The sequence below is a fragment of the Oryzias latipes genome, chromosome 6 (genome assembly GCF_053564925.1).
Source record: "Oryzias latipes strain Hd-rR chromosome 6, Olatipes_Hd-rR_3.1".
NCBI classification, from domain to species: Eukaryota; Metazoa; Chordata; class Actinopteri; order Beloniformes; family Adrianichthyidae; genus Oryzias; species Oryzias latipes.
Window position 1 is genome coordinate 10,561,013 of NC_136242.1, and position 25,972 is coordinate 10,586,984.

General features: G+C 42.9%; 24 non-coding genes and 1 pseudogene across 24 annotated transcripts; 1 reads left to right on the forward strand and 24 right to left on the reverse strand.

The window, feature by feature from the left end:
- Positions 1–541: 541 nt before the first annotated feature.
- Positions 542–732, reverse strand: LOC144992865 (U2 spliceosomal RNA). The gene has a single exon (XR_013656926.1). It is a non-coding gene; the product is annotated as a U2 spliceosomal RNA (small nuclear RNA).
- Positions 733–1,414: 682 nt separating this feature from the next.
- LOC144992793 (U2 spliceosomal RNA) lies at positions 1,415–1,605 on the reverse strand. The gene has a single exon (XR_013656857.1). It is a non-coding gene; the product is annotated as a U2 spliceosomal RNA (small nuclear RNA).
- Positions 1,606–2,287: 682 nt separating this feature from the next.
- On the reverse strand, positions 2,288–2,478 carry LOC144992634 (U2 spliceosomal RNA). The gene has a single exon (XR_013656703.1). It is a non-coding gene; the product is annotated as a U2 spliceosomal RNA (small nuclear RNA).
- A 682-nt stretch (positions 2,479–3,160) lies between these two features.
- Positions 3,161–3,351, reverse strand: LOC144992776 (U2 spliceosomal RNA). The gene has a single exon (XR_013656841.1). It is a non-coding gene; the product is annotated as a U2 spliceosomal RNA (small nuclear RNA).
- Positions 3,352–4,033: 682 nt separating this feature from the next.
- On the reverse strand, positions 4,034–4,224 carry LOC144992717 (U2 spliceosomal RNA). Its single transcript, XR_013656786.1, has one exon. It is a non-coding gene; the product is annotated as a U2 spliceosomal RNA (small nuclear RNA).
- Positions 4,225–4,906: 682 nt separating this feature from the next.
- LOC144992778 (U2 spliceosomal RNA) lies at positions 4,907–5,097 on the reverse strand. Its single transcript, XR_013656843.1, has one exon. It is a non-coding gene; the product is annotated as a U2 spliceosomal RNA (small nuclear RNA).
- Positions 5,098–5,779: 682 nt separating this feature from the next.
- On the reverse strand, positions 5,780–5,970 carry LOC144992719 (U2 spliceosomal RNA). The gene has a single exon (XR_013656788.1). It is a non-coding gene; the product is annotated as a U2 spliceosomal RNA (small nuclear RNA).
- Positions 5,971–6,652: 682 nt separating this feature from the next.
- On the reverse strand, positions 6,653–6,843 carry LOC144992635 (U2 spliceosomal RNA). Its single transcript, XR_013656704.1, has one exon. It is a non-coding gene; the product is annotated as a U2 spliceosomal RNA (small nuclear RNA).
- A 682-nt stretch (positions 6,844–7,525) lies between these two features.
- On the reverse strand, positions 7,526–7,716 carry LOC144992636 (U2 spliceosomal RNA). The gene has a single exon (XR_013656705.1). It is a non-coding gene; the product is annotated as a U2 spliceosomal RNA (small nuclear RNA).
- Positions 7,717–8,398: 682 nt separating this feature from the next.
- Positions 8,399–8,589, reverse strand: LOC144992637 (U2 spliceosomal RNA). Its single transcript, XR_013656706.1, has one exon. It is a non-coding gene; the product is annotated as a U2 spliceosomal RNA (small nuclear RNA).
- Positions 8,590–9,271: 682 nt separating this feature from the next.
- On the reverse strand, positions 9,272–9,462 carry LOC144992720 (U2 spliceosomal RNA). Its single transcript, XR_013656789.1, has one exon. It is a non-coding gene; the product is annotated as a U2 spliceosomal RNA (small nuclear RNA).
- A 682-nt stretch (positions 9,463–10,144) lies between these two features.
- On the reverse strand, positions 10,145–10,335 carry LOC144992639 (U2 spliceosomal RNA). Its single transcript, XR_013656707.1, has one exon. It is a non-coding gene; the product is annotated as a U2 spliceosomal RNA (small nuclear RNA).
- Positions 10,336–11,017: 682 nt separating this feature from the next.
- On the reverse strand, positions 11,018–11,208 carry LOC144992750 (U2 spliceosomal RNA). Its single transcript, XR_013656818.1, has one exon. It is a non-coding gene; the product is annotated as a U2 spliceosomal RNA (small nuclear RNA).
- Positions 11,209–11,890: 682 nt separating this feature from the next.
- LOC144992641 (U2 spliceosomal RNA) lies at positions 11,891–12,081 on the reverse strand. The gene has a single exon (XR_013656709.1). It is a non-coding gene; the product is annotated as a U2 spliceosomal RNA (small nuclear RNA).
- Positions 12,082–12,763: 682 nt separating this feature from the next.
- On the reverse strand, positions 12,764–12,954 carry LOC144992779 (U2 spliceosomal RNA). Its single transcript, XR_013656844.1, has one exon. It is a non-coding gene; the product is annotated as a U2 spliceosomal RNA (small nuclear RNA).
- A 682-nt stretch (positions 12,955–13,636) lies between these two features.
- Positions 13,637–13,827, reverse strand: LOC144992721 (U2 spliceosomal RNA). Its single transcript, XR_013656790.1, has one exon. It is a non-coding gene; the product is annotated as a U2 spliceosomal RNA (small nuclear RNA).
- A 682-nt stretch (positions 13,828–14,509) lies between these two features.
- On the reverse strand, positions 14,510–14,700 carry LOC144992722 (U2 spliceosomal RNA). Its single transcript, XR_013656791.1, has one exon. It is a non-coding gene; the product is annotated as a U2 spliceosomal RNA (small nuclear RNA).
- Positions 14,701–15,382: 682 nt separating this feature from the next.
- Positions 15,383–15,573, reverse strand: LOC144992780 (U2 spliceosomal RNA). Its single transcript, XR_013656845.1, has one exon. It is a non-coding gene; the product is annotated as a U2 spliceosomal RNA (small nuclear RNA).
- Positions 15,574–16,255: 682 nt separating this feature from the next.
- LOC144992887 (U2 spliceosomal RNA) lies at positions 16,256–16,465 on the reverse strand (annotated as a pseudogene).
- Positions 16,432–16,624, forward strand: LOC144992956 (U2 spliceosomal RNA). The gene has a single exon (XR_013656985.1). It is a non-coding gene; the product is annotated as a U2 spliceosomal RNA (small nuclear RNA).
- Positions 16,625–21,947: 5,323 nt separating this feature from the next.
- Positions 21,948–22,138, reverse strand: LOC144992735 (U2 spliceosomal RNA). Its single transcript, XR_013656803.1, has one exon. It is a non-coding gene; the product is annotated as a U2 spliceosomal RNA (small nuclear RNA).
- Positions 22,139–22,820: 682 nt separating this feature from the next.
- LOC144992642 (U2 spliceosomal RNA) lies at positions 22,821–23,011 on the reverse strand. Its single transcript, XR_013656710.1, has one exon. It is a non-coding gene; the product is annotated as a U2 spliceosomal RNA (small nuclear RNA).
- A 682-nt stretch (positions 23,012–23,693) lies between these two features.
- Positions 23,694–23,884, reverse strand: LOC144992751 (U2 spliceosomal RNA). The gene has a single exon (XR_013656819.1). It is a non-coding gene; the product is annotated as a U2 spliceosomal RNA (small nuclear RNA).
- Positions 23,885–24,566: 682 nt separating this feature from the next.
- Positions 24,567–24,757, reverse strand: LOC144992643 (U2 spliceosomal RNA). Its single transcript, XR_013656711.1, has one exon. It is a non-coding gene; the product is annotated as a U2 spliceosomal RNA (small nuclear RNA).
- Positions 24,758–25,439: 682 nt separating this feature from the next.
- LOC144992785 (U2 spliceosomal RNA) lies at positions 25,440–25,630 on the reverse strand. The gene has a single exon (XR_013656850.1). It is a non-coding gene; the product is annotated as a U2 spliceosomal RNA (small nuclear RNA).
- Between the last annotated feature and the right edge of the window lie 342 nt (positions 25,631–25,972).

Genomic DNA, 25,972 nt, shown 5'->3' on the forward strand with positions numbered 1-25,972 from the left:
AAAAGCAGCCAGTCAGTAGGAAACACTGTCTTGTATACACACCTATGTCGGTTCTAGAATGTAGGTCGTATGAATTCACAAATATCCATATTTGGATCATTTTTCACGTATACATTTAGAGACACAAATTAACCGTAGACACACAAACAGTTGTAGAAAACTTGACTCATAGGCTTTATGCTGACTGCATTCAAGTGGATTGAATTTAGCCTTCTAGGGTGTTTTGTGTCACTGATGTGGTACCTTTGAACAACAGCATTGAATGAACACAGCCCCTCCACTACTTCAAAAGTTGCATGCTGACGCTGATGCAAAACCTTTAACTTGATGACTTTGAGGACCATGCCCCCTCCACTGCATCAAACGTTTGGCCGTGGATGATGTCATCCATGCCCTGCTGCAACAGCAGACTCCTTGAGAGTGCTGTGACTTGCAAACAGTGTTACAGTCTGGCAGAATTTAATTTCACCTAAACAGTCGTTTTAACATTAATCAAGCACTACCAGCTGGACTATAGACTTTTTCTTTGTACCAATTTAAAGATGTGGGCACTGTTCCCAGAAACACTGCAATACTGGGTCAATGGATGGAGTGAATAGAGTAAGCTCCACCTTCACATCCGTTCTTCAAAATTCGGCCTAATACGTTGTCCTCCACTGGAGGACATATCAGATATTAAACTGATAAGAACAGATACTACACTTGATCTTAGCCAAAAGGCCGAGAAGCGATAACTAATCACTTCACTGCCAATGAAAGCAACTCTTGCAGCAGGACACTGGACTCATGGACGCCTGTTAATAGGTGGGACTTGGTGACCCACCTCAAATCCCAGCTCCCCACAAAAGCTTCACATGTCCTGATGTGAATGAAAAAAGCAGCCAGTCAGTAGGAAACACTGTCTTGTATACACACCTATGTCGGTTCTAGAATGTAGGTCGTATGAATTCACAAATATCCATATTTGAATCATTTTTCACGTATACATTTAGAGACACAAATTAACTGTAGACACACAAACAGTTGAAGAAAACTTGACTCATAGGCTTTATGCTGACTGCATTCAAGTGGATTGAATTTAGCCTTCTAGGGTGTTTTGTGTCACTGATGTGGTACCTTTGAACAACAGCATTGAATGAACACAGCCCCTCCACTACATCAAAAGTTGCATGCTGACGCTGATGCAAAACCTTTAACTTGATGACTTTGAGGACCATGCCCCCTCCACTGCATCAAACGTTTGGCCGTGGATGATGTCATCCATGCCCTGCTGCAACAGCAGACTCCTTGAGAGTGCTGTGACTTGCAAACAGTGTTACAGTCTGGCAGAATTTAATTTCACCTAAACAGTCGTTTTAACATTAATCAAGCACTACCAGCTGGACTAAAAACTTTTTCTTTGTACCAATTTAAAGATGTGGGCACTGTTCCCAGAAACACTGCGATACTGGGTCAACGCATGGAGTGAATAGAGCAAGCTCCACCTTCACATCCGTTCTTCAAAAATCGGCTTAATACGTTGTCCTCCACTGGAGGACATATCAGATATTAAACTGATAAGAACAGATACTACACTTGATCTTAGCCAAAAGGCCGAGAAGCGATAACTAACCACTTCACTGCCAATGAGAGCAACTCTTGCAGCAGGACACTGGACTCATGGACGCCTGTTAATAGGTGGGACTTGGTGACCCACCTCAAATCCCAGCTCCCCACAAAAGCTTCACATGTCCTGATGTGAATGAAAAAAGCAGCCAGTCAGTAGGAAACACTGTCTTGTATACACACCTATGTCGGTTCTAGAATGTAGGTCGTATGAATTCACAAATATCCATATTTGGATCATTTTTCACGTATACATTTAGAGACACAAATTAACCGTAGACACACAAACAGTTGAAGAAAACTTGACTCATAGGCTTTATGCTGACTGCATTCAAGTGGATTGAATTTAGCCTTCTAGGGTGTTTTGTGTCACTGATGTGGTACCTTTGAACAACAGCATTGAATGAACACAGCCCCTCCACTACATCAAAAGTTGCATGCTGACGCTGATACAAAACCTTTAACTTGATGACTTTGAGGACCATGCCCCCTCCACTGCATCAAACGTTTGGCCGTGGATGATGTCATCCATGCCCTGCTGCAACAGCAGACTCCTTGAGAGTGCTGTTACTTGCAAACAGTGTTACAGTCTGGCAGAATTTAATTTCACCTAAACAGTCGTTTTAACATTAATCAAGCACTACCAGCTGGACTGAAAACTTTTTCTTTGTACCAATTTAAAGATGTGGGCACTGTTCCCAGAAACACTGCAATACTGGGTCAATGCATGGAGTGAATAGAGCAAGCTCCACCTTCACATCCGTTCTTCAAAAATCGGCTTAATACGTTGTCCTCCACTGGAGGACATATCAGATATTAAACTGATAAGAACAGATACTACACTTGATCTTAGCCAAAAGGCCGAGAAGCGATAACTAACCACTTCACTGCCAATGAGAGCAACTCTTGCAGCAGGACACTGGACTCATGGACGCCTGTTAATAGGTGGGACTTGGTGACCCACCTCAAATCCCAGCTCCCCACAAAAGCTTCACATGTCCTGATGTGAATGAAAAAAGCAGCCAGTCAGTAGGAAACACTGTCTTGTATATACACCTATGTCGGTTCTAGAATGTAGGTCGTATGAATTCACAAATATCCATATTTGGATCATTTTTCACGTATACATTTAGAGACACAAATTAACCGTAGACACACAAACAGTTGAAGAAAACTTGACTCATAGGCTTTATGCTGACTGCATTCAAGTGGATTGAATTTAGCCTTCTAGGGTGTTTTGTGTCACTGATGTGGTACCTTTGAACAACATCATTGAATGAACACAGCCCCTCCACTACATCAAAAGTTGCATGCTGACGCTGATGCAAAACCTTTAACTTGATGACTTTGAGGACCATGCCCCCTCCACTGCATCAAACGTTTGGCCGTGGATGATGTCATCCATGCCCTGCTGCAACAGCAGACTCCTTGAGAGTGCTGTGACTTGCAAACAGTGTTACAGTCTGGCAGAATTTAATTTCACCTAAACAGTCGTTTTAACATTAATCAAGCACTACCAGCTGGACTAAAAACTTTTTCTTTGTACCAATTTAAAGATGTGGGCACTGTTCCCAGAAACACTGCAATACTGGGTCAACGCATGGAGTGAATAGAGCAAGCTCCACCTTCACATCCGTTCTTCAAAAATCGGCCTAATACGTTGTCCTCCACTGGAGGACATATCAGATATTAAACTGATAAGAACAGATACTACACTTGATCTTAGCCAAAAGGCCGAGAAGCGATAACTAACCACTTCACTGCCAATGAGAGCAACTCTTGCAGCAGGACACTGGACTCATGGACGCCTGTTAATAGGTGGGACTTGGTGACCCACCTCAAATCCCAGCTCCCCACAAAAGCTTCACATGTCCTGATGTGAATGAAAAAAGCAGCCAGTCAGTAGGAAACACTGTCTTGTATACACACCTATGTCGGTTCTAGAATGTAGGTCGTATGAATTCACAAATATCCATATTTGGATCATTTTTCACGTATACATTTAGAGACACAAATTAACCGTAGACACACAAACAGTTGAAGAAAACTTGACTCATAGGCTTTATGCTGACTGCATTCAAGTGGATTGAATTTAGCCTTCTAGGGTGTTTTGTGTCACTGATGTGGTACCTTTGAACAACATCATTGAATGAACACAGCCCCTCCACTACATCAAAAGTTGCATGCTGACGCTGATGCAAAACCTTTAACTTGATGACTTTGAGGACCATGCCCCCTCCACTGCATCAAACGTTTGGCCGTGGATGATGTCATCCATGCCCTGCTGCAACAGCAGACTCCTTGAGAGTGCTGTGACTTGCAAACAGTGTTACAGTCTGGCAGAATTTAATTTCACCTAAACAGTCGTTTTAACATTAATCAAGCACTACCAGCTGGACTAAAAACTTTTTCTTTGTACCAATTTAAAGATGTGGGCACTGTTCCCAGAAACACTGCAATACTGGGTCAACGCATGGAGTGAATAGAGCAAGCTCCACCTTCACATCCGTTCTTCAAAAATCGGCTTAATACGTTGTCCTCCACTGGAGGACATATCAGATATTAAACTGATAAGAACAGATACTACACTTGATCTTAGCCAAAAGGCCGAGAAGCGATAACTAACCACTTCACTGCCAATGAGAGCAACTCTTGCAGCAGGACACTGGACTCATGGACGCCTGTTAATAGGTGGGACTTGGTGACCCACCTCAAATCCCAGCTCCCCACAAAAGCTTCACATGTCCTGATGTGAATGAAAAAAGCAGCCAGTCAGTAGGAAACACTGTCTTGTATACACACCTATGTCGGTTCTAGAATGTAGGTCGTATGAATTCACAAATATCCATATTTGGATCATTTTTCACGTATACATTTAGAGACACAAATTAACCGTAGACACACAAACAGTTGAAGAAAACTTGACTCATAGGCTTTATGCTGACTGCATTCAAGTGGATTGAATTTAGCCTTCTAGGGTGTTTTGTGTCACTGATGTGGTACCTTTGAACAACAGCATTGAATGAACACAGCCCCTCCACTACATCAAAAGTTGCATGCTGACGCTGATACAAAACCTTTAACTTGATGACTTTGAGGACCATGCCCCCTCCACTGCATCAAACGTTTGGCCGTGGATGATGTCATCCATGCCCTGCTGCAACAGCAGACTCCTTGAGAGTGCTGTGACTTGCAAACAGTGTTACAGTCTGGCAGAATTTAATTTCACCTAAACAGTCGTTTTAACATTAATCAAGCACTACCAGCTGGACTAAAAACTTTTTCTTTGTACCAATTTAAAGATGTGGGCACTGTTCCCAGAAACACTGCAATACTGGGTCAACGCATGGAGTGAATAGAGCAAGCTCCACCTTCACATCCGTTCTTCAAAAATCGGCCTAATACGTTGTCCTCCACTGGAGGACATATCAGATATTAAACTGATAAGAACAGATACTACACTTGATCTTAGCCAAAAGGCCGAGAAGCGATAACTAACCACTTCACTGCCAATGAGAGCAACTCTTGCAGCAGGACACTGGACTCATGGACGCCTGTTAATAGGTGGGACTTGGTGACCCACCTCAAATCCCAGCTCCCCACAAAAGCTTCACATGTCCTGATGTGAATGAAAAAAGCAGCCAGTCAGTAGGAAACACTGTCTTGTATACACACCTATGTCGGTTCTAGAATGTAGGTCGTATGAATTCACAAATATCCATATTTGGATCATTTTTCACGTATACATTTAGAGACACAAATTAACCGTAGACACACAAACAGTTGAAGAAAACTTGACTCATAGGCTTTATGCTGACTGCATTCAAGTGGATTGAATTTAGCCTTCTAGGGTGTTTTGTGTCACTGATGTGGTACCTTTGAACAACATCATTGAATGAACACAGCCCCTCCACTACATCAAAAGTTGCATGCTGACGCTGATGCAAAACCTTTAACTTGATGACTTTGAGGACCATGCCCCCTCCACTGCATCAAACGTTTGGCCGTGGATGATGTCATCCATGCCCTGCTGCAACAGCAGACTCCTTGAGAGTGCTGTGACTTGCAAACAGTGTTACAGTCTGGCAGAATTTAATTTCACCTAAACAGTCGTTTTAACATTAATCAAGCACTACCAGCTGGACTAAAAACTTTTTCTTTGTACCAATTTAAAGATGTGGGCACTGTTCCCAGAAACACTGCAATACTGGGTCAACGCATGGAGTGAATAGAGCAAGCTCCACCTTCACATCCGTTCTTCAAAAATCGGCTTAATACGTTGTCCTCCACTGGAGGACATATCAGATATTAAACTGATAAGAACAGATACTACACTTGATCTTAGCCAAAAGGCCGAGAAGCGATAACTAACCACTTCACTGCCAATGAGAGCAACTCTTGCAGCAGGACACTGGACTCATGGACGCCTGTTAATAGGTGGGACTTGGTGACCCACCTCAAATCCCAGCTCCCCACAAAAGCTTCACATGTCCTGATGTGAATGAAAAAAGCAGCCAGTCAGTAGGAAACACTGTCTTGTATACACACCTATGTCGGTTCTAGAATGTAGGTCGTATGAATTCACAAATATCCATATTTGGATCATTTTTCACGTATACATTTAGAGACACAAATTAACCGTAGACACACAAACAGTTGAAGAAAACTTGACTCATAGGCTTTATGCTGACTGCATTCAAGTGGATTGAATTTAGCCTTCTAGGGTGTTTTGTGTCACTGATGTGGTACCTTTGAACAACAGCATTGAATGAACACAGCCCCTCCACTACATCAAAAGTTGCATGCTGACGCTGATACAAAACCTTTAACTTGATGACTTTGAGGACCATGCCCCCTCCACTGCATCAAACGTTTGGCCGTGGATGATGTCATCCATGCCCTGCTGCAACAGCAGACTCCTTGAGAGTGCTGTTACTTGCAAACAGTGTTACAGTCTGGCAGAATTTAATTTCACCTAAACAGTCGTTTTAACATTAATCAAGCACTACCAGCTGGACTGAAAACTTTTTCTTTGTACCAATTTAAAGATGTGGGCACTGTTCCCAGAAACACTGCAATACTGGGTCAATGCATGGAGTGAATAGAGCAAGCTCCACCTTCACATCCGTTCTTCAAAAATCGGCTTAATACGTTGTCCTCCACTGGAGGACATATCAGATATTAAACTGATAAGAACAGATACTACACTTGATCTTAGCCAAAAGGCCGAGAAGCGATAACTAACCACTTCACTGCCAATGAGAGCAACTCTTGCAGCAGGACACTGGACTCATGGACGCCTGTTAATAGGTGGGACTTGGTGACCCACCTCAAATCCCAGCTCCCCACAAAAGCTTCACATGTCCTGATGTGAATGAAAAAAGCAGCCAGTCAGTAGGAAACACTGTCTTGTATACACACCTATGTCGGTTCTAGAATGTAGGTCGTATGAATTCACAAATATCCATATTTGGATCATTTTTCACGTATACATTTAGAGACACAAATTAACCGTAGACACACAAACAGTTGAAGAAAACTTGACTCATAGGCTTTATGCTGACTGCATTCAAGTGGATTGAATTTAGCCTTCTAGGGTGTTTTGTGTCACTGATGTGGTACCTTTGAACAACAGCATTGAATGAACACAGCCCCTCCACTACATCAAAAGTTGCATGCTGACGCTGATGCAAAACCTTTAACTTGATGACTTTGAGGACCATGCCCCCTCCACTGCATCAAACGTTTGGCCGTGGATGATGTCATCCATGCCCTGCTGCAACAGCAGACTCCTTGAGAGTGCTGTGACTTGCAAACAGTGTTACAGTCTGGCAGAATTTAATTTCACCTAAACAGTCGTTTTAACATTAATCAAGCACTACCAGCTGGACTAAAAACTTTTTCTTTGTACCAATTTAAAGATGTGGGCACTGTTCCCAGAAACACTGCAATACTGGGTCAATGCATGGAGTGAATAGAGCAAGCTCCACCTTCACATCCGTTCTTCAAAAATCGGCTTAATACGTTGTCCTCCACTGGAGGACATATCAGATATTAAACTGATAAGAACAGATACTACACTTGATCTTAGCCAAAAGGCCGAGAAGCGATAACTAACCACTTCACTGCCAATGAGAGCAACTCTTGCAGCAGGACACTGGACTCATGGACGCCTGTTAATAGGTGGGACTTGGTGACCCACCTCAAATCCCAGCTCCCCACAAAAGCTTCACATGTCCTGATGTGAATGAAAAAAGCAGCCAGTCAGTAGGAAACACTGTCTTGTATACACACCTATGTCGGTTCTGGAATGTAGGTCGTATGAATTCACAAATATCCATATTTGGATCATTTTTCACGTATACATTTAGAGACACAAATTAACCGTAGACACACAAACAGTTGAAGAAAACTTGACTCATAGGCTTTATGCTGACTGCATTCAAGTGGATTGAATTTAGCCTTCTAGGGTGTTTTGTGTCACTGATGTGGTACCTTTGAACAACAGCATTGAATGAACACAGCCCCTCCACTACATCAAAAGTTGCATGCTGACGCTGATGCAAAACCTTTAACTTGATGACTTTGAGGACCATGCCCCCTCCACTGCATCAAACGTTTGGCCGTGGATGATGTCATCCATGCCCTGCTGCAACAGCAGACTCCTTGAGAGTGCTGTTACTTGCAAACAGTGTTACAGTCTGGCAGAATTTAATTTCACCTAAACAGTCGTTTTAACATTAATCAAGCACTACCAGCTGGACTGAAAACTTTTTCTTTGTACCAATTTAAAGATGTGGGCACTGTTCCCAGAAACACTGCAATACTGGGTCAATGCATGGAGTGAATAGAGCAAGCTCCACCTTCACATCCGTTCTTCAAAAATCGGCTTAATACGTTGTCCTCCACTGGAGGACATATCAGATATTAAACTGATAAGAACAGATACTACACTTGATCTTAGCCAAAAGGCCGAGAAGCGATAACTAACCACTTCACTGCCAATGAGAGCAACTCTTGCAGCAGGACACTGGACTCATGGACGCCTGTTAATAGGTGGGACTTGGTGACCCACCTCAAATCCCAGCTCCCCACAAAAGCTTCACATGTCATGATGTGAATGAAAAAAGCAGCCAGTCAGTAGGAAACACTGTCTTGTATACACACCTATGTCGGTTCTAGAATGTAGGTCGTATGAATTCACAAATATCCATATTTGGATCATTTTTCACGTATACATTTAGAGACACAAATTAACCGTAGACACACAAACAGTTGAAGAAAACTTGACTCATAGGCTTTATGCTGACTGCATTCAAGTGGATTGAATTTAGCCTTCAAGGGTGTTTTGTGTCACTGATGTGGTACCTTTGAACAACAGCATTGAATGAACACAGCCCCTCCACTACATCAAAAGTTGCATGCTGACGCTGATGCAAAACCTTTAACTTGATGACTTTGAGGACCATGCCCCCTCCACTGCATCAAACGTTTGGCCGTGGATGATGTCATCCATGCCCTGCTGCAACAGCAGACTCCTTGAGAGTGCTGTGACTTGCAAACAGTGTTACAGTCTGGCAGAATTTAATTTCACCTAAACAGTCGTTTTAACATTAATCAAGCACTACCAGCTGGACTAAAAACTTTTTCTTTGTACCAATTTAAAGATGTGGGCACTGTTCCCAGAAACACTGCAATACTGGGTCAACGCATGGAGTGAATAGAGCAAGCTCCACCTTCACATCCGTTCTTCAAAAATCGGCTTAATACGTTGTCCTCCACTGGAGGACATATCAGATATTAAACTGATAAGAACAGATACTACACTTGATCTTAGCCAAAAGGCCGAGAAGCGATAACTAACCACTTCACTGCCAATGAGAGCAACTCTTGCAGCAGGACACTGGACTCATGGACGCCTGTTAATAGGTGGGACTTGGTGACCCACCTCAAATCCCAGCTCCCCACAAAAGCTTCACATGTCCTGATGTGAATGAAAAAAGCAGCCAGTCAGTAGGAAACACTGTCTTGTATACACACCTATGTCGGTTCTAGAATGTAGGTCGTATGAATTCACAAATATCCATATTTGGATCATTTTTCACGTATACATTTAGAGACACAAATTAACCGTAGACACACAAACAGTTGAAGAAAACTTGACTCATAGGCTTTATGCTGACTGCATTCAAGTGGATTGAATTTAGCCTTCTAGGGTGTTTTGTGTCACTGATGTGGTACCTTTGAACAACAGCATTGAATGAACACAGCCCCTCCACTACATCAAAAGTTGCATGCTGACGCTGATACAAAACCTTTAACTTGATGACTTTGAGGACCATGCCCCCTCCACTGCATCAAACGTTTGGCCGTGGATGATGTCATCCATGCCCTGCTGCAACAGCAGACTCCTTGAGAGTGCTGTTACTTGCAAACAGTGTTACAGTCTGGCAAAATTTAATTTCACCTAAACAGTCGTTTTAACATTAATCAAGCACTACCAGCTGGACTGAAAACTTTTTCTTTGTACCAATTTAAAGATGTGGGCACTGTTCCCAGAAACACTGCAATACTGGGTCAATGCATGGAGTGAATAGAGCAAGCTCCACCTTCACATCCGTTCTTCAAAAATCGGCTTAATACGTTGTCCTCCACTGGAGGACATATCAGATATTAAACTGATAAGAACAGATACTACACTTGATCTTAGCCAAAAGGCCGAGAAGCGATAACTAACCACTTCACTGCCAATGAGAGCAACTCTTGCAGCAGGACACTGGACTCATGGACGCCTGTTAATAGGTGGGACTTGGTGACCCACCTCAAATCCCAGCTCCCCACAAAAGCTTCACATGTCATGATGTGAATGAAAAAAGCAGCCAGTCAGTAGGAAACACTGTCTTGTATACACACCTATGTCGGTTCTAGAATGTAGGTCGTATGAATTCACAAATATCCATATTTGGATCATTTTTCACGTATACATTTAGAGACACATATTAACCGTAGACACACAAACAGTTGAAGAAAACTTGACTCATAGGCTTTATGCTGACTGCATTCAAGTGGATTGAATTTAGCCTTCTAGGGTGTTTTGTGTCACTGATGTGGTACCTTTGAACAACAGCATTGAATGAACACAGCCCCTCCACTATATCAAAAGTTGCATGATGACGCTGATGCAAAACCTTTAACTTGATGACTTTGAGGACCATGCCCCCTCCACTGCGTCAAACGATTGGCCGTGGATGATGTCATCCATGCCCTGCTGCAACAGCAGACTCCTTGAGAGTGCTGTGACTTGCAAACAGTGTTACAGTCTGGCAGAATTTAATTTCACCTAAACAGTCGTTTTAACATTAATCAAGCACTACCAGCTGGACTAAAAACTTTTTCTTTGTACCAATTTAAAGATGTGGGCACTGTTCCCAGAAACACTGCAATACTGGGTCAACGCATGGAGTGAATAGAGCAAGCTCCACCGTCACATCCGTTCTTCAAAAATCGGCTTAATACGTTGTCCTCCACTGGAGGACATATCAGATATTAAACTGATAAGAACAGATACTACACTTGATCTTAGCCAAAAGGCCGAGAAGCGATAACTAACCACTTCACTGCCAATGAGAGCAACTCTTGCAGCAGGACACTGGACTCATGGACGCCTGTTAATAGGTGGGACTTGGTGACCCACCTCAAATCCCAGCTCCCCACAAAAGCTTCACATGTCCTGATGTGAATGAAAAAAGCAGCCAGTCAGTAGGAAACACTGTCTTGTATACACACCTATGTCGGTTCTAGAATGTAGGTCGTATGAATTCACAAATATCCATATTTGGATCATTTTTCACGTATACATTTAGAGACACAAATTAACCGTAGACACACAAACAGTTGAAGAAAACTTGACTCATAGGCTTTATGCTGACTGCATTCAAGTGGATTGAATTTAGCCTTCTAGGGTGTTTTGTGTCACTGATGTGGTACCTTTGAACAACAGCATTGAATGAACACAGCCCCTCCACTACATCAAAAGTTGCATGCTGACGCTGATGCAAAACCTTTAACTTGATGACTTTGAGGACCATGCCCCCTCCACTGCATCAAACGTTTGGCCGTGGATGATGTCATCCATGCCCTGCTGCAACAGCAGACTCCTTGAGAGTGCTGTTACTTGCAAACAGTGTTACAGTCTGGCAGAATTTAATTTCACCTAAACAGTCGTTTTAACATTAATCAAGCACTACCAGCTGGACTGAAAACTTTTTCTTTGTACCAATTTAAAGATGTGGGCACTGTTCCCAGAAACACTGCAATACTGGGTCAATGCATGGAGTGAATAGAGCAAGCTCCACCTTCACATCCGTTCTTCAAAAATCGGCTTAATACGTTGTCCTCCACTGGAGGACATATCAGATATTAAACTGATAAGAACAGATACTACACTTGATCTTAGCCAAAAGGCCGAGAAGCGATAACTAACCACTTCACTGCCAATGAGAGCAACTCTTGCAGCAGGACACTGGACTCATGGACACCTGTTAATAGGTGGGACTTGGTGACCCACCTCAAATCCCAGCTCCCCACAAAAGCTTCACATGTCATGATGTGAATGAAAAAAGCAGCCAGTCAGTAGGAAACACTGTCTTGTATACACACCTATGTCGGTTCTAGAATGTAGGTCGTATGAATTCACAAATATCCATATTTGGATCATTTTTCACGTATACATTTAGAGACACAAATTAACCGTAGACACACAAACAGTTGAAGAAAACTTGACTCATAGGCTTTATGCTGACTGCATTCAAGTGGATTGAATTTAGCCTTCTAGGGTGTTTTGTGTCACTGATGTGGTACCTTTGAACAACAGCATTGAATGAACACAGCCCCTCCACTACATCAAAAGTTGCATGCTGACGCTGATGCAAAACCTTTAACTTGATGACTTTGAGGACCATGCCCCCTCCACTGCATCAAACGTTTGGCCGTGGATGATGTCATCCATGCCCTGCTGCAACAGCAGACTCCTTGAGAGTGCTGTGACTTGCAAACAGTGTTACAGTCTGGCAGAATTTAATTTCACCTAAACAGTCGTTTTAACATTAATCAAGCACTACCAGCTGGACTATAAACTTTTTCTTTGTACCAATTTAAAGATGTGGGCACTGTTCCCAGAAACACTGCAATACTGGGTCAACGCATGGAGTGAATAGAGCAAGCTCCACCTTCACATCCGTTCTTCAAAAATCGGCCTAATACGTTGTCCTCCACTGGAGGACATATCAGATATTAAACTGATAAGAACAGATACTACACTTGATCTTAGCCAAAAGGCCGAGAAGCGATAACTAACCACTTCACTGCCAATGAGAGCAACTCTTGCAGCAGGACACTGGACTCATGGACGCCTGTTAATAGGTGGGACTTGGTGACCCACCTCAAATCCCAGCTCCCCACAAAAGCTTCACATGTCCTGATGTGAATGAAAAAAGCAGCCAGTCAGTAGGAAACACTGTCTTGTATACACACCTATGTCGGTTCTAGAATGTAGGTCGTATGAATTCACAAATATCCATATTTGGATCATTTTTCACGTATACATTTAGAGACACAAATTAACCGTAGACACACAAACAGTTGAAGAAAACTTGACTCATAGGCTTTATGCTGACTGCATTCAAGTGGATTGAATTTAGCCTTCTAGGGTGTTTTGTGTCACTGATGTGGTACCTTTGAACAACATCATTGAATGAACACAGCCCCTCCACTACATCAAAAGTTGCATGCTGACGCTGATGCAAAACCTTTAACTTGATGACTTTGAGGACCATGCCCCCTCCACTGCATCAAACGTTTGGCCGTGGATGATGTCATCCATGCCCTGCTGCAACAGCAGACTCCTTGAGAGTGCTGTGACTTGCAAACAGTGTTACAGTCTGGCAGAATTTAATTTCACCTAAACAGTCGTTTTAACATTAATCAAGCACTACCAGCTGGACTATAAACTTTTTCTTTGTACCAATTTAAAGATGTGGGCACTGTTCCCAGAAACACTGCAATACTGGGTCAACGCATGGAGTGAATAGAGCAAGCTCCACCTTCACATCCGTTCTTCAAAAATCGGCTTAATACGTTGTCCTCCACTGGAGGACATATCAGATATTAAACTGATAAGAACAGATACTACACTTGATCTTAGCCAAAAGGCCGAGAAGCGATAACTAACCACTTCACTGCCAATGAGAGCAACTCTTGCAGCAGGACACTGGACTCATGGACGCCTGTTAATAGGTGGGACTTGGTGACCCACCTCAAATCCCAGCTCCCCACAAAAGCTTCACATGTCCTGATGTGAATGAAAAAAGCAGCCAGTCAGTAGGAAACACTGTCTTGTATACACACCTATGTCGGTTCTAGAATGTAGGTCGTATGAATTCACAAATATCCATATTTGGATCATTTTTCACGTATACATTTAGAGACACAAATTAACCGTAGACACACAAACAGTTGAAGAAAACTTGACCCATAGGCTTTATGCTGACTGCATTCAAGTGGATTGAATTTAGCCTTCTAGGGTGTTTTGTGTCACTGATGTGGTACCTTTGAACAACATCATTGAATGAACACAGCCCCTCCACTACATCAAAAGTTGCATGCTGACGCTGATGCAAAACCTTTAACTTGATGACTTTGAGGACCATGCCCCCTCCACTGCATCAAACGTTTGGCCGTGGATGATGTCATCCATGCCCTGCTGCAACAGCAGACTCCTTGAGAGTGCTGTGACTTGCAAACAGTGTTACAGTCTGGCAGAATTTAATTTCACCTAAACAGTCGTTTTAACATTAATCAAGCACTACCAGCTGGACTAAAAACTTTTTCTTTGTACCAATTTAAAGATGTGGGCACTGTTCCCAGAAACACTGCAATACTGGGTCAACGCATGGAGTGAATAGAGCAAGCTCCACCTTCACATCCGTTCTTCAAAAATCGGCTTAATACGTTGTCCTCCACTGGAGGACATATCAGATATTAAACTGATAAGAACAGATACTACACTTGATCTTAGCCAAAAGGCCGAGAAGCGATAACTAACCACTTCACTGCCAATGAGAGCAACTCTTGCAGCAGGACACTGGACTCATGGACGCCTGTTAATAGGTGGGACTTGGTGACCCACCTCAAATCCCAGCTCCCCACAAAAGCTTCACATGTCCTGATGTGAATGAAAAAAGCAGCCAGTCAGTAGGAAACACTGTCTTGTATACACACCTATGTCGGTTCTAGAATGTAGGTCGTATGAATTCACAAATATCCATATTTGGATCATTTTTCACGTATACATTTAGAGACACAAATTAACCGTAGACACACAAACAGTTGAAGAAAACTTGACTCATAGGCTTTATGCTGACTGCATTCAAGTGGATTGAATTTAGCCTTCTAGGGTGTTTTGTGTCACTGATGTGGTACCTTTGAACAACAGCATTGAATGAACACAGCCCCTCCACTACATCAAAAGTTGCATGCTGACGCTGATACAAAACCTTTAACTTGATGACTTTGAGGACCATGCCCCCTCCACTGCATCAAACGTTTGGCCGTGGATGATGTCATCCATGCCCTGCTGCAACAGCAGACTCCTTGAGAGTGCTGTGACTTGCAAACAGTGTTACAGTCTGGCAGAATTTAATTTCACCTAAACAGTCGTTTTAACATTAATCAAGCACTACCAGCTGGACTAAAAACTTTTTCTTTGTACCAATTTAAAGATGTGGGCACTGTTCCCAGAAACACTGCAATACTGGGTCAACGCATGGAGTGAATAGAGCAAGCTCCACCTTCACATCCGTTCTTCAAAAATCGGCCTAATACGTTGTCCTCCACTGGAGGACATATCAGATATTAAACTGATAAGAACAGATACTACACTTGATCTTAGCCAAAAGGCCGAGAAGCGATAACTAACCACTTCACTGCCAATGAGAGCAACTCTTGCAGCAGGACACTGGACTCATGGACGCCTGTTAATAGGTGGGACTTGGTGACCCACCTCAAATCCCAGCTCCCCACAAAAGCTTCACATGTCCTGATGTGAATGAAAAAAGCAGCCAGTCAGTAGGAAACACTGTCTTGTATACACACCTATGTCGGTTCTAGAATGTAGGTCGTATGAATTCACAAATATCCATATTTGGATCATTTTTCACGTATACATTTAGAGACACAAATTAACCGTAGACACACAAACAGTTGAAGAAAACTTGACCCATAGGCTTTATGCTGACTGCATTCAAGTGGATTGAATTTAGCCTTCTAGGGTGTTTTGTGTCACTGATGTGGTACCTTTGAACAACATCATTGAATGAACACAGCCCCTCCACTACATCAAAAGTTGCATGCTGACGCTGATGCAAAACCTTTAACTTGATGACTTTGAGGACCATGCCCCCTCCACTGCATCAAACGTTTGGCCGTGGATGATGTCATCCATGCCCTGCTGCAACAGCAGACTCCTTGAGAGTGCTGTGACTTGCAAACAGTGTTACAGTCTGGCAGAATTTAATTTCACCTAAACAGTCGTTTTAACATTAATCAAGCACTACCAGCTGGACTAAAAACTTTTTCTTTGTACCAATTTAAAGATGTGGGCACTGTTCCCAGAAACACTGCAATACTGGGTCAACGCATGGAGTGAATAGAGCAAGCTCCACCTTCACATCCGTTCTTCAAAAATCGGCTTAATACGTTGTCCTCCACTGGAGGACATATCAGATATTAAACTGATAAGAACAGATTTTTTTTTTTGATCTTAGCCAAAAGGCTTCTCGGCCTTTTGGCTAAGATCAAGTGTAGTATCTGTTCTTATCAGAGCTGTCCTTGCATCTTGCCAAACGACAGAGACTGTGATCACTCCGACGGTTGTTGATGCTCGTCTGTTGTGACTTGCCATCGTACAAACTACTGGAGATATCGGTGCTGCGCAATTGAACGTTTACTTTTCCTACTGAACTGTCAATGTCCTTTTTCTGTTCAGGTGTCCTGGAGCAATCCAAGTTAAGGTAATTACTCCTGCCAAGCTCACCCGCCTGTGGTGCCTCCAAAATGTCAGCAGCTTCTGCAGGCATGCGGAGGCACCACAGCGTCCGGTTTACCTTTCAGGAAATTGAAGGTAAGGTAACTTACATGTCCAGGCTTGATTTTTCAAGGAACTTGGTCCAGAAAACCCTAGGTTTCAAACCTGAAGACCTGAACTGTATCTTGACCTTACCATTGAACAAAGGTTTTGATGTAAGCTTTCGAACTAGCTCTACTCTCAGCGAATTCTGGACTCGTTTTGAAAACATGAAATCCCATTTTGCACTTTTCACAGTAGAAAAGCTTACAGACAATTCAATGAAAACCGTCATTGTCAAAATGTTTAATGAAACTGTTAATGCAGAAGACATTTGTGTGTGGTTGGGCAGATACTGTTCTGTAAAAGGTCAAGCTGTTAAGGTTAGGGATGTAGACGGTATTTGGAACTGTGCCTGGCGAGTGCCTGTCAATCTAAGACAAGACCCACAAGGTTTCCAGGGTCTAAAACATCTCCCATCCCTGATAGTGCTGGGGGAGAATAGAGGTTATGTTTACTACCAAGGACAACCTAAACTTTGCAGAAGGTGTGGAGAGCATGGCCATCTGGTGGAAGATTGTTCAAAACCTTTCTGTGGTAAATGTAGACACACTGGTCATGTGTATGAGGAGTGCCCAAATGGCCGTCAATGTAACCTCTGTGGTGAAACAAACCATCTCTTTAGAAACTGTCCTAAGTCATTTGCAAATAAACTTAAAACTGGGAAGAGCAAACCTGACACACCTGTGGTAGGTCTCACTAATGAGACACCTCCTGATGCAGCACACCTGCAGGAGATTGCGCAAATGATAACTGACAAAGAGGAAGAGCCACTCCAAATCCTCCCAATCAGTGAACTAGAGAAAGACAATGGTAAAATCGAACAAAATGTAAGAAAAGACATGACTATGAAAAATGACCACAGGATTCTCCACGATGGACAACCTAAAAGACCAGCTCCGGTCTCGCCATCAGACTCTCTGCTGGCAGTAGAAAAGAAGGGCAGAACTGAGGATCCTACGAAGGAATCCTTCAGTGAAGAATCACGTGTGTTCCTCCCACCAGACTCCCCCAATGAAATTTCCTTTTTGGCTTTTAATCTACAGTCGACCCCCTTAAACTCACTTGAAGCTGACTTTCATCAGGAAAATACATCAGCAGTTGAAAATTCAAAGAAACCCAACCCGTTAGTCCTGACGGCCCAAGACATTGACAGAGATTTCCTCCCAACAGATGGGACATAAACTGACTATTACTAACCTGGTCTCCCTCCCTTACATGACAATACCTGCCTTAACTTTCTTTTTCATACTTATGACAATTACTCTAGTGACAATAAATGTAAGAAGTATAAAATCTCAAGTCAGAGCCAATGGCATCCTGACATACCTGCAAAGTGTGAAGTCCGATGTAATTTGTCTACAAGAGTGCGGCATCCCGTACTGCAGTAGTTATAAAACGTGGGAAGATCTGTGGCCAAATAGATCGCTATGGAGTGGGTCAAATGAAAACAAAAATGACGGTGTGGCTATCTTGATTAAAAACCCTTATATATCGGTTAAAGGTTTCACTGTTATACGAGATGGCAGAGCCCTGTTAGCACGCTTATCATTTATGGGCAGAGACTTGAACGTTTTGAACCTTTATGGTTACAATGATAAGAATGCAAGATACAAACTTTTAGAAGATGTGCAAAGTTTTATGTTAGGCAGAGCCCCGTTTATAATGGTAGGGGACTTTAACTGCATACTAAGCAGGACAGACCGAAATAAAACTGGGACATTTTATAAATTGGATAAAACATCTCACTTACTACGGCGTATGGTTCAGGACTTTAGGCTGACTGACTGTTACAAAACTTTGCATCCGCTTGATGGTGGGTTCACTTGGTTCAGTGGGGACAACTCTGTAGCATCACGTATAGATTATGTGTTTACCAGAGATTGTCTCCCCATAAATGCCACACTTACCCCAGTCTTTTTTTCAGACCACCACATGTTGACGTGCACAGCTGAGTTAAATCTGAGTGTAACACCAGGGAAAGGTCTCTGGAAACTAAACTGCTCACTTTTAGAGCAGGAAGATCTTGTGGAAGAATACAAAGAACTATACAGGGGATGGCAAACACTACAGGACCTGTATACTTTTAGAGCTCCCTGGTGGGAGATGGTTAAAAAAAGAACTCAGAGCTTCTTTAAAACAGCAGGCAGAAAGGGAAAAGCAAAAGATAAAAGACGCACGACTGACCTCCAGAGGCGCTTACAAAGGTACTACAATTTAAATAAACAAGGGATGGATTTTAATGAAGAAATTAAAGACGTAAAAAAAGAAATGATGGAATTAACAGAGAAAGTTAGTAAAGGAGCCATTATTAGAAGCAGAGAACGAGAGATAGAAGAGGGGGAAAAGTGTACACGTTTTTTCTTTAAGAAAGTCATCAGTAAAACTGACACCATGGTAACTCTCCAGAAAGGAGATGGCTCCCTAACCCAAACCACAGAAGAATTACTCACGACCCTTGAAGACTATTACAGAGAACTATATAGCACTAAATTGCTAAATGAAGAAGCCTTACATGACATTCTGACTAAAGTGGAGCACACCCATAGTCTAAACACAAATTTTGAGAAGTTAGTCCAGGATTTAACAGTGACAGAATTGACCAAGTGTCTGACTTCCTTTGAGAAAGGAAAATCACCAGGGATGGATGGGCTCCCTGTGGAGTTCTACTTGACCTTTTGGGACTTATTAGCACCAGATATGTTAACATTGTTCACAGAATTTGAAAACCTGGACCAATTACCTGACAGTTTTAGGACCGGCATAGTAACATTAATCTACAAAACCAAAGAAAAGACAGACTTAAAGAATTGGAGACCCATTTCCTTACTTAATGTGGATTGTAAACTTTTCAGCAAACTCCTTGCCACAAGACTAACATCTTGCCTAGAGGACCTGGTTCATCAGGATCAGGTTTGTGCCATACCTGGACGCAAAATCACGGACCATCTCATTCTCATAAGAGACTTGATCAGCCTCTCTAAAGACAGGTCAAACCGCTTGGCAATAATGAATTTGGACTTTGAAAAAGCTTTTGATCGCGTATCCCATCAGTACCTGTTTGCGTTGTTGGCAAGACTTGGCCTCCCGGAACGTTTTGTCAGATGGATAAAATTGCTCTACAAAAACATCTCCAGCAAAGTAGCTGTGAATGGTCTTTTAACAAAGAAAGTTAACATTAACTCTGGTGTGCGACAAGGTTGCCCTTTGTCAGCGTTACTATATATTCTCTGCATAGAACCCTTGGCACAGATATTAAGGACAGACGGATACATTTCTGTTAATCAGCTCAGTATTTATGCCACCACTAAGAGTCAGGAGAACCTTAGAACGAGAAATGTTCTATTTTTTGTGGAACTCCAAATGGGAAAGACTAAAAAGAGAAATAATGAAAAGCCCAAAAGAAAAAGGGGGTAAGGGTGTACCGGACCTGTACCCTTTTCTCGGAGCGCACTATATCAGCTTGCACACCAAGCATATTGTGGGCAAATCTAAAAGCGTAAAGACAGCTGCATTGGTTAGATTTTGGATGGGAGTCTATGTTAAAAAGTTAGGTCTAGGAAACATTGATCTGAGAATTCCAATGTCTTTCACGCTAAACAAAAACTACAAAGAAATACAAATCTTTCTTCAGAAATTCAACTTGGAAGGATCAAACAGGGATGCACTGACAAATCACAGACTGCTTATTTCTTCCATACAGGAGCAAAGACCTGTGTGTCGAGTAAGGGGATTTGGAGAAGAGGAGTCAAAGAGAGTCTGGTACCTGGTGAACCATCCTCTTCTTCCCAACCGGCTGAAAGATCTGTCGTGGATGGTGGCTCATGAGGTTCTCCCGGTCAGGACTGTTATGCACTCCCGGGGCATGTCCAGAATTCCTCTTTGCCCCCGTCCAGGTTGTGGCGCGCCAGAGACGGTGAGGCACCTGTTCTGGGAGTGCAGTGCTGCTGTAGACCAGTGGGCGACAGCTGGCTCCTCCGGCTTCCCGTACTTGCCAGCAAAGGAAGATCTTACAGCACAACTAGTGCTCTATGGGAGGAGGCAATGCTCAGATCAGAAGGCTGAATGCACTACATTACAATGGCTCTCCCTAGCCGCCATAAAAGACGCCATGTGGACTTCCAGGAATTTGCTGGTGAGAAAGCACAGGCAGATCCCCCCCGTGGGTGTGATACGATTGGCCGCAGCAACGGTACACCTTGCCATGACTGCAGGCGGCAGGCCATGAACACATCCACAAAGAAGAATCGCCTTGTCGCCCATTCGGATGGGAGGAGCTGGAGTCCCACAGGATAAAGGTCAAAGCAGCGACGGTCTGACTCTCCGGAAAAGGCAGCTGGAAAGGAGCACAAAGGGGAGGACCTCCTCTGAGCGCCACACTGAAAAGATCCAGAAAATGCTGAAAAGAAGATGACTGGAGGATCACCGGTGCCTCACTCCAAGACTCAGGAAAAACTTGCCTAATGGCCGAGAAGCGATAACTAACCACTTCACTGCCAATGAGAGCAACTCTTGCAGCAGGACACTGGACTCATGGACGCCTGTTAATAGGTGGGACTTGGTGACCCACCTCAAATCCCAGCTCCCCACAAAAGCTTCACATGTCATGATGTGAATGAAAAAAGCAGCCAGTCAGTAGGAAACACTGTCTTGTATACACACCTATGTCGGTTCTAGAATGTAGGTCGTATGAATTCACAAATATCCATATTTGGATCATTTTTCACGTATACATTTAGAGACACAAATTAACCGTAGACACACAAACAGTTGAAGAAAACTTGACTCATAGGCTTTATGCTGACTGCATTCAAGTGGATTGAATTTAGCCTTCTAGGGTGTTTTGTGTCACTGATGTGGTACCTTTGAACAACAGCATTGAATGAACACAGCCCCTCCACTACATCAAAAGTTGCATGCTGACGCTGATGCAAAACCTTTAACTTGATGACTTTGAGGACCATGCCCCCTCCACTGCATCAAACGTTTGGCCGTGGATGATGTCATCCATGCCCTGCTGCAACAGCAGACTCCTTGAGAGTGCTGTGACTTGCAAACAGTGTTACAGTCTGGCAGAATTTAATTTCACCTAAACAGTCGTTTTAACATTAATCAAGCACTACCAGCTGGACTAAAAACTTTTTCTTTGTACCAATTTAAAGATGTGGGCACTGTTCCCAGAAACACTGCAATACTGGGTCAACGCATGGAGTGAATAGAGCAAGCTCCACCTTCACATCCGTTCTTCAAAAATCGGCTTAATACGTTGTCCTCCACTGGAGGACGTATCAGATATTAAACTGATAAGAACAGATACTACACTTGATCTTAGCCAAAAGGCCGAGAAGCGATAACTAACCACTTCACTGCCAATGAGAGCAACTCTTGCAGCAGGACACTGGACTCATGGACGCCTGTTAATAGGTGGGACTTGGTGACCCACCTCAAATCCCAGCTCCCCACAAAAGCTTCACATGTCCTGATGTGAATGAAAAAAGCAGCCAGTCAGTAGGAAACACTGTCTTGTATACACACCTATGTCGGTTCTAGAATGTAGGTCGTATGAATTCACAAATATCCATATTTGGATCATTTTTCACGTATACATTTAGAGACACAAATTAACCGTAGACACACAAACAGTTGAAGAAAACTTGACTCATAGGCGTTATGCTGACTGCATTCAAGTGGATTGAATTTAGCCTTCTAGGGTGTTTTGTGTCACTGATGTGGTACCTTTGAACAACAGCATTGAATGAACACAGCCCCTCCACTACATCAAAAGTTGCATGCTGACGCTGATACAAAACCTTTAACTTGATGACTTTGAGGACCATGCCCCCTCCACTGCATCAAACGTTTGGCCGTGGATGATGTCATCCATGCCCTGCTGCAACAGCAGACTCCTTGAGAGTGCTGTTACTTGCAAACAGTGTTACAGTCTGGCAAAATTTAATTTCACCTAAACAGTCGTTTTAACATTAATCAAGCACTACCAGCTGGACTGAAAACTTTTTCTTTGTACCAATTTAAAGATGTGGGCACTGTTCCCAGAAACACTGCAATACTGGGTCAATGCATGGAGTGAATAGAGCAAGCTCCACCTTCACATCCGTTCTTCAAAAATCGGCTTAATACGTTGTCCTCCACTGGAGGACATATCAGATATTAAACTGATAAGAACAGATACTACACTTGATCTTAGCCAAAAGGCCGAGAAGCGATAACTAACCACTTCACTGCCAATGAGAGCAACTCTTGCAGCAGGACACTGGACTCATGGACGCCTGTTAATAGGTGGGACTTGGTGACCCACCTCAAATCCCAGCTCCCCACAAAAGCTTCACATGTCATGATGTGAATGAAAAAAGCAGCCAGTCAGTAGGAAACACTGTCTTGTATACACACCTATGTCGGTTCTAGAATGTAGGTCGTATGAATTCACAAATATCCATATTTGGATCATTTTTCACGTATACATTTAGAGACACATATTAACCGTAGACACACAAACAGTTGAAGAAAACTTGACTCATAGGCTTTATGCTGACTGCATTCAAGTGGATTGAATTTAGCCTTCTAGGGTGTTTTGTGTCACTGATGTGGTACCTTTGAACAACAGCATTGAATGAACACAGCCCCTCCACTATATCAAAAGTTGCATGATGACGCTGATGCAAAACCTTTAACTTGATGACTTTGAGGACCATGCCCCCTCCACTGCGTCAAACGATTGGCCGTGGATGATGTCATCCATGCCCTGCTGCAACAGCAGACTCCTTGAGAGTGCTGTGACTTGCAAACAGTGTTACAGTCTGGCAGAATTTAATTTCACCTAAACAGTCGTTTTAACATTAATCAAGCACTACCAGCTGGACTAAAAACTTTTTCTTTGTACCAATTTAAAGATGTGGGCACTGTTCCCAGAAACACTGCAATACTGGGTCAACGCATGGAGTGAATAGAGCAAGCTCCACCGTCACATCCGTTCTTCAAAAATCGGCTTAATACGTTGTCCTCCACTGGAGGACATATCAGATATTAAACTGATAAGAACAGATACTACACTTGATCTTAGCCAAAAGGCCGAGAAGCGATAACTAACCACTTCACTGCCAATGAGAGCAACTCTTGCAGCAGGACACTGGACTCATGGACGCCTGTTAATAGGTGGGACTTGGTGACCCACCTCAAATCCCAGCTCCCCACAAAAGCTTCACATGTCCTGATGTGAATGAAAAAAGCAGCCAGTCAGTAGGAAACACTGTCTTGTATACACACCTATGTCGGTTCTAGAATGTAGGTCGTATGAATTCACAAATATCCATATTTGGATCATTTTTCACGTATACATTTAGAGACACAAATTAACCGTAGACACACAAACAGTTGAAGAAAACTTGACTCATAGGCTTTATGCTGACTGCATTCAAGTGGATTGAATTTAGCTTTCTAGGGTGTTTTGTGTCACTGATGTGGTACCTTTGAACAACAGCATTGAATGAACACAGCCCCTCCACTACATCAAAAGTTGCATGCTGACGCTGATGCAAAACCTTTAACTTGATGACTTTGAGGACCATGCCCCCTCCACTGCATCAAACGTTTGGCCGTGGATGATGTCATCCATGCCCTGCTGCAACAGCAGACTCCTTGAGAGTGCTGTTACTTGCAAACAGTGTTACAGTCTGGCAGAATTTAATTTCACCTAAACAGTCGTTTTAACATTAATCAAGCACTACCAGCTGGACTGAAAACTTTTTCTTTGTACCAATTTAAAGATGTGGGCACTGTTCCCAGAAACACTGCAATACTGGGTCAATGCATGGAGTGAATAGAGCAAGCTCCACCTTCACATCCGTTCTTCAAAAATCGGCTTAATACGTTGTCCTCCACTGGAGGACATATCAGATATTAAACTGATAAGAACAGATACTACACTTGATCTTAGCCAAAAGGCCGAGAAGCGATAACTAACCACTTCACTGCCAATGAGAGCAACTCTTGCAGCAGGACACTGGACTCATGGACGCCTGTTAATAGGTGGGACTTGGTGACCCACCTCAAATCCCAGCTCCCCACAAAAGCTTCACATGTCATGATGTGAATGAAAAAAGCAGCCAGTCAGTAGGAAACACTGTCTTGTATACACACCTATGTCGGTTCTAGAATGTAGGTCGTATGAATTCACAAATATCCATATTTGGATCATTTTTCACGTATACATTTAGAGACACAAATTAACCGTAGACACACAAACAGTTGAAGAAAACTTGACTCATAGGCTTTATGCTGACTGCATTCAAGTGGATTGAATTTAGCCTTCTAGGGTGTTTTGTGTCACTGATGTGGTACCTTTGAACAACAGCATTGAATGAACACAGCCCCTCCACTACATCAAAAGTTGCATGCTGACGCTGATGCAAAACCTTTAACTTGATGACTTTGAGGACCATGCCCCCTCCACTGCATCAAACGTTTGGCCGTGGATGATGTCATCCATGCCCTGCTGCAACAGCAGACTCCTTGAGAGTGCTGTGACTTGCAAACAGTGTTACAGTCTGGCAGAATTTAATTTCACCTAAACAGTCGTTTTAACATTAATCAAGCACTACCAGCTGGACTAAAAACTTTTTCTTTGTACCAATTTAAAGATGTGGGCACTGTTCCCAGGAACACTGCAATACTGGGTCAACGCATGGAGTGAATAGAGCAAGCTCCACCTTCACATCCGTTCTTCAAAAATCGGCTTAATACGTTGTCCTCCACTGGAGGACATATCAGATATTAAACTGATAAGAACAGATACTACACTTGATCTTAGCCAAAAGGCCGAGAAGCGATAACTAACCACTTCACTGCCAATGAGAGCAACTCTTGCAGCAGGACACTGGACTCATGGACGCCTGTTAATAGGTGGGACTTGGTGACCCACCTCAAATCCCAGCTCCCCACAAAAGCTTCACATGTCATGATGTGAATGAAAAAAGCAGCCAGTCAGTAGGAAACACTGTCTTGTATACACACCTATGTCGGTTCTAGAATGTAGGTCGTATGAATTCACAAATATCCATATTTGGATCATTTTTCACGTATACATTTAGAGACACATATTAACCGTAGACACACAAACAGTTGAAGAAAACTTGACTCATAGGCTTTATGCTGACTGCATTCAAGTGGATT